The 12,566-nt window shown below is 43.2% G+C and overlaps 1 protein-coding gene across 2 annotated transcripts in view; it reads left to right on the plus strand.

The window, feature by feature from the left end:
• The first annotated feature begins 1,092 nt into the window (after positions 1-1,092).
• TMEM108 (transmembrane protein 108) overlaps positions 1,093-12,566 on the plus strand; it is a 277,929-nt gene continuing 266,455 nt past the window's right edge. The window contains exons 1-2 of one of the 2 annotated variants that reach the window (XM_060248887.1): positions 1,110-1,392; positions 12,492-12,541. The gene's annotated coding sequence lies outside the window, so the exon portion shown is untranslated. Of the gene's footprint in view, positions 1,393-12,491; positions 12,542-12,566 lie in introns of both variants that reach the window. The other variant, XM_060248884.1, reaches the window with a different exon arrangement.

Consider the following 12,566-nt stretch of genomic DNA (forward strand, 5'->3'; position numbering starts at 1 on the left):
AAAAATGACTGTAGAGGACAGTACTAGTCTTACAGGTGTGTAAACCTTCATCTTTTAAATGCTGTGCCCCGCCCCATCCATTGCAAGTAACTTCACAGGAGCTTCTATGCAATACTGACCCATTCCAGACAGTTGTTGATAGTGTTGAAGTCTTCCTGTGTAACTGTTTCTCCTAGTCAAGCTGGAAGGTTTAAACCATGACACGAGAGAAAATATTTTCTTCACATAATCCATGAAATAAATTTTTAAATGTGCTAGACAGAGCATGTGCATAGAACTAATTCCATAGCATAAAGCTGCATGTATTAAATTAAACTGTGCCACTTCTACGTGTATCTGTAAAGGATGGTTGTGCTACCATTGCCATTTTTACTTTATTGACAGAATATTAATTTTCCTTACATGAGGAAAGTTTCTTACACAACTGTACTTATGTATGAAAACTGCCACTGGCACTGCGGTATGTGAGGTGACAAGGGATGATGTTTATGGCCTATGCAATTAAAACATAAATGTTATTAAAATGTCCTTTCAGGATTTTTTAAAAAAATCTATTTTGAAGCTAATCGTTCAGTATTACATCACATGTTTCTAGAGAAGCATCACTTACAGGCAATCTTATGCAGAGTTACTACAACCTAAACCCATTCATTTCAATGGATTTGAAGTGGAATAGCTCTGCCCAGGGTTACTCCACTTCAACCTGGACAAAGGGGCCTGGTTTTGTTTGTCCATTGGAGAGTGCACACCTCTCTAGGCCAGGATGTGCTTGTGACTCTTCCTTCCTGTTTATTGATAGCAACTGTTTTCCTCATGACACTTTCAATCTGTTTAAAAACTCTCCCGACTTAAACCTGGGACGTCCCATTTCGGCCCAATTGTGGTTAACCCAAAACGGTCAGGGTAAATCCTGCCTCTAAGAACTCGCGTTCCTGCTGTTGCCAAGTCGTCATTCACGTTCAGGGCTGCTGCTTCTGGTCTTCCAGCAACTCCCAGACCAGACGAGGCTCCTGGCTTGGCTGTTTGCCCAGCTGCTGGGGCTTCTTTCCCAACCTGACCCGCGCTGTCGCTCCCGCAGTGCCCAGCGGCGCCTCCCCTGGGCCGGCCTCCAGCAGACAACCCAGCAGGGAGTCAGCCAAGCACGAGCCTCCCGCTCAGCCTCGTCATTGTGTCTGCCCTGAACAAACTGGGAGCTGCAAGGAGCACCCCTCGCTTGGGAAACCGAACGGGCAGGCGCCAAGGGATTGGCTGGCCTTCGTCATGTGACTGATGCCAGGCAACATGTGCGATTGGCCTTCTGGATTGCAGACAGCTCTGGCGGAGTCTCAGTTTGTGCGCGGTCGAGTCCCCTGAATCTCCTCAGCCGGCTGAGAGAACGGCGCTGCTCTGGAGGTAAGGGGCGACTCTGCCCTCTTTCCCATTCCAGCATATTAGCCACCAAGGCGAAGGGAAGGGGAGAATAGAAGTAAGACTGCAGCGGGGCTTTTCTGGAGCCCCATTTCATCTTTTCCCCCCAAAGGGGGTGTGTGTTTAAAATTCCCCGTTCCCAGTGGTTTCCTCTGAGAAGGGCTAATAATATTTATTCGCAGCACAGCGAGCGCCCTTGATGCAGACTTGCACAGGGAGAGATTCACAGAGACCAATATTTAAGAGCGTGCCATTTGCGAGCCAGGAGCGTTTCCAAACCTGGGTGGGTGAGAAAAGGTTACTTCCCTACGGTGGAGCCGGGAGGGGGAATAGCGCCGGATGGGGGGTGGGGGCGGCTTCTCCTTGGGTGAAACGCAGCTTGTCACTTTAACCGAGGAGGCTGTTTTAAAATGACACCTGGGGAGATGCCTTATGTACCGTTGCGTTTGCATGCCGCTACCTGAAGGACGAGGCGAAGGATGCGCGGCTTCTCCCGGGCCGGCGCAATGGATTCTGCGTGCGGTGAAGGAGGGTCGTGCAATGAATCAGTGTCTGGAAGCGCGGCCCGCTAAAAAGACATGCTGCTGCTGCTGCAGCCCTGGCACCCAAGTAGACCTCTCTCAGCCAGCCGGTGCAGGAGAGTTTGCGTGGATCCTGGCAGGCGGGGGTGGGAAGCGACGAGCGCTAGACCAAATATTAAGGGGGACCATTTTAACTCTTCCGTGGCCGCGAGACGCTTCCGCCAAACAAGCGCTTGATGCCTCTGAAGTATTAAAATCACTGCGCCAAAAGGAAAGGGGGTGAGTGTCTGTGGACGGTGAATATTTCTTGAAGTCTGAATTGATTGAACAATGCAAGCAAATCTCTGGCCAAGGAGAAATCGGTTTTCTGATATCTGTAATGTATTTCTTGTAAACAGAGAGCATCGCTGTGTGTGACATAAAAGGATTGCCTGTTTTCTATGTGTAATTTGCTACTGTTTTTATTGGAAAGCAAGAAAAAGGTAAGAGAGATTAAGCAAGGTCTCTCCTGCAAAGATTCTGGAGACAATATTTCAGTCTTGTCTGGATTCAGTAATTTAGCAGCAGGGGAAGTTTCTGATATAGGTTAATGTCATTAAAAAAACATCACCACCAAACTGATTCTCTCCTTCTCCCCACTTCAGTTTCTGTTGTGAAAATGGAAAAGTTAACATAAGCTTTGCTTATAGAGCACTAGCATCAATAATCAAATACTGCTTTTAAACAAACAAGAAAAACACAGCTTCTGAGTAAATTTTCTTGATAGCATTTGTGGAATCCGCTGCACTGAACACACTCAGATTGTTATGTAGTACAAGAAAGCAAATAATGTTCTGGTTCTAACACTGTTTTATCTGCTTAATGAGAACCAGCTCTAAGCATTTGGCAACATTTTTTTTATAGTTCCTGTCTTCCCACTAACCTTTGTTGCCACAAGTGGTTTTTGTGCAAATGCTTTTGAAGTTAGTTTGAATGCACAAACACTAAGCTAATTACGGTAAACCTATTTGTGGTAGCTTGGACTTCCTAGGATTCTTTAGATGCCAAGAATTCTACAGGAATTTTTTTAAAGGTTCAGCAGGGGAGAGAATTTATAATCCACTTGAGGAGAGAATAATTCAGTTGGGGTTCTTGGTATACTGGTCATATGCTGATAGGAAAAATACTTTTAAGAGGAAAGCAACAATGAGTTAGAAGTACCACACAATACTAATGATGGGAACGACCTACCTGATTGTGTGAACAAACAAAAAATTTCAAAGAGATGTACTCCAAAAATACTAACTACATAACATGAAAGGAGATTTGAGGCATAAGAGTTTATTGAATTTAAACTGCAGTCATGCATGCAGAATGCCAATCCTAAACTCATGGAAGATAATCTGAGGGAAATTATGCATACTTAAAATTAACTTTCTTAATGGTAGTTTACTAAGGAGTAATTCCCTCTGAATATGGTGGAGTCTGTGTTTCAGGCCTGATTGAATCCATATCCCTAGTCCCATTGAGGTTTGTTGTGCTTGTCCCATTAAAAGTAATGATATTTTAGTTAGTCATCATTGACTGACTAGCTGAATAAGGGCATATCATATTTAAGTATGCTCATCTTTCCTTGGATAGCACCCTTTACACAGAAGTAAGGATAATGTCACCTGTGATGCATTTTTCTGCAAGGACATTCTTCGTGTCCTTGCATCAGTAGCAGTGTGTAGCCTGTTTATTTTGCCACAAGTAAAGAACACACATTATTTCTGCCATAGAAAGCAGCTCTTTGCCTCATTTATTCAAGCGAACTTTCTTCTTTGTAGTATACCGAAGATAGGCAGTTCTGTTGGAGAGCCATTAAATATCTGGCTTCCAGACCAGTGTTGTTTAAATCCATCAGTGGAGTCAGGAAGGAATGCTTTTCATCCTGTTTTACTCTTTGAAGTATCAGGAATGGCCACATCTGTAGATGGGATGTGGGGGGCAATGAGAAGGCACTTTCATGTGTCTGTCTTGATGGATGGCTGTTGCTTCAGTATGGAACCCATCAGGAACTGGAGCGTTAGAGTGCCAGACTTGGGTTCAAATCCCTGCTCTGGAATGAAGCTTGCTGAGTGACCTTAGACCAGTCATGCTCTTTCAGCTCTTGTTGTAAGGATAAAATGATGGAAGGAAGAAACGTATAGCTCCTGAGCTTAACAGAATGAGATAGATAGATTATGCTTGTAGAGTGACTAGCTGGAAACCCTGGGAATACATGGGACACTGTTTTGTTTGTTTTTTGCATTGCTAAATGTGTACCTGTATCACTACTGGCTCTTCCTGCAGTCTTTTTCACAACTGTTATTATTTTTTTAACTGTATGTGGATTAATCTAGTAGACATATCTGCATATGGGGGAGCTGTATTCATGTATTTCTGTATTTCATTCATGTATTTCTGTAAAATTGTCTATAGGAAAGAGTTTGTTTGGGGGGGACACCTTCCTGTAGCCTTCTTGGGAAACTACAGTAATGAAAATCTCAACTGAGTGTTTGTATTTCTGCTTTTTCTGAATGGGTTGCATTTCAGACATTTTTCTAGAATGAAAATCCTAAAATCTCAAGAGCCTCTCTCGTTCACTGGAGAAGCTTATGAGATCTGGGTTGAGAATCCGCCACTACCATGCTCTTGTGCCAGGAACCCTGAACACCAGCCACACAGGCTCCTGGCTGTTGGGCAAAGGCTTTTCTAGCTGGGGCATAGGTACAGCTGGCCAGAATCCTCCTGTTCTTGGAGTTGTGATGCCAGGGCAATTCCATGTTACTATGTGGTGCAGTGGCCTCAGATCAGCTGCCTTTCTTCTGCCTGTTGCTGAGTGAGGTAGTCAGGCTCAGCCTCTGGACCTCAGCCCTAATTGTCTTTAGTTTGCCCACTGCCAGTTACCTGCTCATTCTCCCTTACTGCTGCCTTCCTGCCACAGGTATTTGCCTGTCCTTGGGCCTGAGCGTTCCTTATCATTTTTCCAAGTTATATAAGAGATACTTTCCCTCAAATGTATGAAGACTGGTAGCAGTGAAGCTTACATGTTCTGAGGCAGAATATCTGCCTGTTGCCAGGGGATAATAACAGTGGGTTTTCATTTTGCCCCTTTAATGGTATTCTTCTGTATATTTGGCTGGCCAAAGAGACATCATGTGAGTCTATCCTGGCACTTTAGTTTCTTTCTTCAGTCTTCCAGGACATTCAATGGGTGACTTCAAAGTAGTTGTTTATGGTAAAGTAACTTCAGGAACAGAATGGAAAGGGAAATTGCTGAATTACAAGTTACTACAACACTTGGAACAAACACCCCCAGAACTCAACAGGGATATTGGTTTCTTATCTCATTAGATATGCTAAACCCATTCAGTCCTTACGTATTCCCACCAAGAAGGGCTATACATCTTCTGTATTTTAGTGTATTTCTATTTTGGAATAGTGATTGTTATGCAGCGCAGTATATCGGAATGTATTTCTTGACCCCTAAGAAAAGGATGCTGTGAACTCCATGAGAGGAGACAAATGGAGCAGAACTAAGAACCAAACTTTTAAACAACCATCTCCTATTTAGACATTTATTGCTTTGCTGTCCCCCCCCCAATTAAATCCAAACATATGGTGACCTTATGAATTTAGCTTGTTATTGCTGTTTGCATATGCAAACATGTTCATTAAGTTGTTTGCTAATTTGCTTTCCACCTATGTTGAGGCATCTGTCTGTATATATGAACTGTTGTATTCCATTCCAATGTGTCTGAGGAAGTGTGTATGCACATGAAAATTCACACCTTGAATAAAACTTTCTTGGTGTTAAAGGTGCCACTGGACTCAAAATTTGTTCTTCTGCTTCAGACCAACATGGTTGCCTACCTGGGTTTATGCGGGGACTGTTCTTTGTAGAGCATCTGCTCTGCTTTCAGAAAGTTCCAGGTTCTGTCCCCAGCATTGACAGTTAAAAGGATCAGACAGTAGATGATGTGTCTCTCTGGGACCCTGGAGAGCTGCTGCCAGTCAGAGAGAAGACACCACTAGTCTTGATAGACCAATGGTTTGACTCCATGTCAGGCAGCATCACATGTATATCTCTTTATTTGTTGCTCTTTTGATAATGAATATAGTGTTTCTGTTGGTTAATGCATGACAGTTTCCCCAGCATTACCTGCTGATTACCACTCCCTGAGACATGTGGTGTTTTAAGACAAGACAATTACCAGTCTTGTTTTGTAGAGCTCTCATAGGTACGGTAAAGCTATTCTCCTGGCCTGCTTATTCTGTCAGGAAAAATACCTTTCCTCATCTAAAATGTGGTTAGCTTTAACAGGTACTCAGGTGTTTAAAGGAGTTGTTTTCCTGCAAGAGGTTGATGTAAAATCAGATGGCTTTCCAGAAAGGGCAGAGAGCACTGTGCTGGACTGTTTCTAATAGGCACTAAACCAATGCATTAGGATATTAGAAGAATGGAACCACCAGAAAGAACTGAAGCATAGCATCAGGAATAGGACTTGGCAGCTAGTCTCTAGCACACTGTTCTTTCCCAACAAAGGCTCCTGTTCCTTTAAAAACTATATACCAGAAGCAGTTTCCTCCAGAATTGTATCTCCATATTAGGGAAAGCTTCACTTCTTTAATACCTCCTTGTCATGCAGTTGCTAAAACCAAAACAAGTGTCCCCCCAAAATAGGCAGCCTTCTGTTGGTGGAGAGGACCGTGGCTTGGTGGTAGAGCTTCTGGTTTGCATGCAGAAGGTCCCAGGTTCAATCCCTAGTATCAATCCTAGAAGGAATTTGGACAGCAACTGCTTAGAAATACACTCCTGAGATCCTGAGGAATTGCAACTGGGCAATAGCAGGCTAGGTAAAAACCAGTGGGCTAATCAGAATAAATATTTTTGTGTGTGTGTTTAGCTTATGCATGTCAACATCCAGGTGGGATCCGAAGATCCCCCGGTATTTTAGCTCCTCTCCAGAGATCAGTTTCCCTGAAGAAAATGGATACTTTAGAGTGTAGGCTTTATGGCATGGTACCCCACTGAAGTCCATGTCCTCTTCATGCTCCAACCCCAAATCTCCAGGAGTTTCCCAACCTGGAGCTGGCAATTCTACTCCCCTGCCCATGCTGGTGGCCTAGGGGGGAGGGGCTGGCAACCCTAGCTGTGTTTGGACTCCATTTCTTCATCTGAAACACAAGAAAACATTACTTAGCACAAAGCAGGCTAAGAAATTCTTTTTAAAAACATAGAGAAGGGATGGGAAGAAAGGAGGGGAGAAATTACAAGTTGGTCTATCTTTCAAGCTAACCTGCCTACCACATAGGTAAAATGAGGAAAGGGGCCATGTATGCTGCTATTAGCCATCAGTGGCTATTAGCCATAGGGTATTGATGGAACTCTCTGTGTGGGGCAGTGATGCTTTGTATTCTTGGTGCTTGTGGGGGGGCACCAAGAACTTGTAGTGTCCTGGCCCCACTAGTGGACCTCCTGATGGCACCTGATTTTTTGGCCACTGTGTGACACAGAGTGTTGGACTGGATGGGCCATTGGCCTGATCCAAGATGGCTTCTCTTACGGTCTTATGAACTCCTATAAGGAAGGTATAATATAGGTTTTTCATATTTGTGAGAGCAGTAATAAAGCAGATTTAAAAAAAAATTCCTACCATCTAGTTGGACAGGGAGACAGGAAATAAGAGACTTAAAGTGCCATCCCAAAAGTTACATTATTCTAATGACGTCACTGTTCTTAGAAGAGTGTACCTCTGTTTAAGTAGTCTGCACTGCTGAAAACTGATAACGGGATAGATAGACAAAAGGGTATGAAGGAGCTGAAAGGGTAAAAGAAAAGGCTGTCTGGAAGAGGCTGTTTTGCCCAGGCCTGAGCAGGATACCATATGTGAGGAATGACGGTACTGAATGTCTCCTGTGCAGGGAAGTTCCTGTCACAAAGATGATTAAGGATGGATTTATGGCACACAAGAAGCTACGTGTAATGTTAAAAGTAGAGTTCATTACAGGAGCAGAACTGACATAACAAACAGCCTTCTGCTAAAAGGACGGACTCCGCAGTGCTGAATGGCCGTCCTGGCTCACAAGCAGTGCAATGTTATGTGGCTCTGCTCCAGTAGGGTAGGATGCTTGGAGAAGCTCTTCCCTGCAACAGCTCTTGTCCCTGTGGCCTGATCAAAAGTCCTGGGCTCACTAGAGCACTCTCTGTGTGTCAAAAACAAGTTGGTGACCAAATCTGCCACTAAATCTCCTCACTGCTGTTGGTTTTCATCATTCAAAAGAGCATCTAGCTTGCAAACATACTGTCTCCTGGTCTTCATATACCTTGCCAAGTAAAGTGTTACCAGATGAGCATACTCTCTCTGGTTCATAAGACATCACAGTACCTTGCCAAGGTGGATGCAGTCACATCATATTCTTGTCATCACATCTTCCTACTATGTTAGTAGCGGGAGAAATGGTTTATGCTGAAAGGAGAGGTTGCCCATGCAAATCCCAGGAGACAAAACAGTTTTCATGTTGTCATTTCTAGCATGATCCTATTTTACCCCACTTACCGATCATTGCAAGGAATGGTGCATCTGCCACAGATTTACCGTTTCATAACAAATCTGCTTCAGTGTTCTGAGAATGGTGCCAGTGAATTTTTCTTCAAGATTGGACTACTGTAATGCCCTCTACTTGGGGCTACCTCTGTGCCGGACCCGGAAGCTGCAGCTGGTGCAGAACGCGTCGGCCAGGCTACTATTGGGGCTCTCGAAATGGGAGTACATACGGCCGGGGCTGCGCGGACTGCACTGGCTGCCAATTACCTACCGAGTCCAGTACAAAGTGTTGGTTATCACCTTTAAAGCCCTATATGGCCGAGGACCAGCCTACCTAAGGGACCGTCTCTCCCCATATGAACCCCAGAGGGCACTGAGGTCAGTGGGTAAAAACAAAATGACCATCCCTGGACCGAGAGAGGTCAAACTCCAAAACACCAGAGCACGGGCCTTTTCAGTTGCGGCACCTGCACTGTGGAATCAGCTTCCGGAGGAAGTGCGGGCCCTGCGGAACCTTGACCAGTTCCGCAGGGCCTGCAAGACCGCCCTTTTTAGACAAGCCTATAATGACATCGACTGCTGAGTTGCCTGGTACAAAGAACCGCCATCTACAATATTATCTAAACTGGCAGAACCAGCGCCAGAACAGTCTTATTGCTGCCAGATATATATATACATATAGTGTAACTTAAATTATGTATTTTAATTTAACTGGTTTTTATATGTTTAATTTTAATTTTTAAATCCAAAGTTTTATTATTTATGTTAACGTATGAGCTGTTGTTAGCCGCCCTGAGCCGCCTAGGCGGGGAGGGCGGGATAGAAATAAAAGCTATTATTATTATATTATTATTTCTTGAACTCTGGAGCAAAATAATGTCATTACAAATCCTCTTCCAACTTTCTGATAGTCTTAAAAATTATAACAGCCTGATCTGGAGATTGCTTATGGGCATGGAGGCTCCATTGCTGAAAGAAATGTGCACATGGTTTGGCATCCACCATTAAGATGAGAGAAGCTGTTTGTAAGTATAAGTAATCAGTCTGTACCAGGGCTTTTTTTTTTGTAGAAAAAAGCCCAGCAGGAATTACATATTAGGCCACACATCTGATGCCAAGCCAGCCGGAACTGCATTTCTGCTCAAAATAAAGCCCTGGTGTTGGGGGCGGGGATGGAGAATACCTATAGGTCGCATCATGCTAATGCATTTTTTTCAGAGCCATCAGCTCATCCTTTTAGAAGAAGACATTCTGTAATAACTATTGTACCCATATATATTTGCTAATCCCAATCCATTTTTTTTCTCCAGCCCCTTTCAAGAGGCCAGGGTTTCTGGTTACAGACAGTACCAGTATCTGTATCCAAATCTTTAGTGACCATAGCCTTGAGAGAACTGAAGATTTATAATGACTTGTGGGACATCTTTTAGATGTCTGAAAATTATGAGATTGACTTAAATTGCTGTGACTGAACTTCCCTTCTGTTTTTAATGAAACCAGCAATCATATTGCTTTTCCAAAGCCACTTTCTTCTGTGGTCATGGCTTTACCACTTAATCTTTCAGTCCTGCATATCTGCATAGTGGTGTGATGTTTTCTGGGTCATGAGCAGCCTTTTTAATAGTAATATCCAAGAAGTAAGTCTGGATTTTTCTGAAAATCATTCGTTTTAAAGACAAGACAGTTGGCATTTTCATAATTTTATTTTTATTTCAAGGGGGGAAGGTTTGGTAAATATTCATACTTCAGGGACATAGGACTTGCAGAAACCCTTTAATGTCTGAGTAAATACTAAGGTTAGGTATCCCCAGAATACCAAATTATTGAACATAAATATATATTATATAGCATGATGTCATCTGGTGTTTTTATGAGGCTGGATTCAAAGGATTTCATATTTTATTGTCTTCTGATTGATCGTAACATTTGAAGTAAGTTTGTTCCTCATCAAAGTAATTAATTTTACTGAATAAGTAGGAAAAACATATGGCTCCAGATGGTTCTACACAAATTCTTCAGCTTGTTTAATTCCTTGGAGACCATGGCTCTCTTCCTTCTGAAACGTATATTTCTCCTTGCTGTAACTGTATGCATTCCTGCGGCATGTCTTAGACAGTGTGCCTCAGTGTGTCAGCAGAAATTCCATATTGCAGATTTGCAGTGGTTTTGTCCATCATAAGCACTAAGTTTGGGGGAAAGAGTGTGGTTCAATGACGGAGCATATATTTGGCAGGCAGAGACTCCCAAACCCAGGCCCTTGCATCTACACGGAAAAGGGACCTGAAATAGTAAATACTGAGAAGGAGACTCTAAGAGCAGCTGCCATTCACACTACACAATACTGAGCCAGCTGGACCAACGGTCTGACTCATTAGACAACTTCATATGCTTCTACATACATAAATGTTATCTTTAATATAGGATTTCTCTAAATTGCTAGGTGCTGTAAATGAAGTCTAGAAAGGGAAGAAGAGAAAGGGAACATGTATGACCTCTTGCTCCCTGCCCCCCCCCCCGCCCTCCCCCAGGTTTTTGAAGGGAAGGAATTCTGTAAACTGAATACTCATGTAGATGTTAGACCAATAAGGCACATGTGCTGTGTCATTACCTTAGGGAATAAGTAGAGGGGAAAGTTGAAATAATGTACAAGATCCATAGGTTAATTAAAAACTCTTACATCCCCTCCCACTGTCTTCAGGCAGTGATCATGTAAACAGTGCCTCGGATATACAAAGAGAGGTGCAGTTAAAATAATCTATAAATTTACAGTAGCAGAAGGAAAGCCTTAGATCAGGGGTTCCCAAAACTTTTGAGCCTGTGGTCACCTTTGGAATTCAGACACATAGTGGTAGGTTCAACTATAAAATGGCTGTTGGAGGTGGACCCCACAGAGGGAGGACAGCTAACTGTCAGGCTTCCCTCCTGTTCACTCAGTAAACAGTCCATTTATTTCAAAAGGTTCCATTTATTCAAGGCTTCAGGTAGGTAACACAGCCCAGACTCCATCCAACTTAGAACTGGCATGAATAGGCATGAAAGCAATATTAAATGATTGTGATGAGCAATGCAAGCAAGCCCCCTGGCCAAATTTCCCACGATAAGTTTACTGTGCTTTACTTTGAGAACAATATTGATATTCAACATTCATTCCCATGGCCGTGAACAAGATACATATTGTTACAGTTAAGGCAGTTCCTTACATCTAAACAGCAGGTGCAAAAGAGTTGTTCAAGGCTGGGAAAGCGAGAGATAGACAAGAGAAGGCATTCTAGAGAAGAAACATACAACTGATGGTAGTAAAACCATCAGTTTTAACCTTATACTGGCAAGGCACTTGACACCAACGTGGCCTAGTGATGAAGAGCAGCGACCTCTACTCTGGAGAATTCTCCAGATTAGAGGTCACTGATTCTCCATTCCTCTTCCACATGAAGCTTGCTGGATAATCTTGCGCCAGTCACAGTTCTCTCAGAAGTCTCTCAGCCCCACCTACCTCACATGGTGTCTGCTGCGGGGAGAGGAAGGAAAGGTGATTGTAAGCCACTTTGGGAATCCTTAGGGTAGAGAAAAGTGAGGTATAAAACTTCTTGTTCTAGATCATATTGCAAAATCATGTCAGGGAGTGCATAACTCTAATAGTAACACTTCCCCATTTCAGGCAGAAGCTATGTTTAACAGAATGCCTTTTGAAACAAACATATTGTTGTAAAATATTTTCTTCTATATACACAGCTCAGTTTCAGTAACGTACTTGTGCTGTGGTGGCAGCTGATGCCAAAACAATGTTTTTAAAAAATCTGCATAGCTAATCAGATTGGCACTGGCTAATCAAAAATCCCATCAGGCATCATCCACTTTCCAAAAACACTTGGTGGGCACCAAGAATGGTGTGGGCAGACACCCTGGTGTCCACAGGTGCCACAGAGAGGACCTCTGCCTTAGATTGTCAACTGAGGGTTTGGTTAAACTATCCTGGAATGGTTTCCTGTGTCAGTAAGTGTTTTTGTTTCAGGCTAGTAGCTCTGAATTAGCATCCATCTGTATTCCAGATCATTAGAGAAGGTAGGGGAAAAAGCCTTTTACTACA

Source organism: Heteronotia binoei, chromosome 10 (genome assembly GCF_032191835.1).
Source record: "Heteronotia binoei isolate CCM8104 ecotype False Entrance Well chromosome 10, APGP_CSIRO_Hbin_v1, whole genome shotgun sequence".
NCBI classification, from domain to species: Eukaryota; Metazoa; Chordata; class Lepidosauria; order Squamata; family Gekkonidae; genus Heteronotia; species Heteronotia binoei.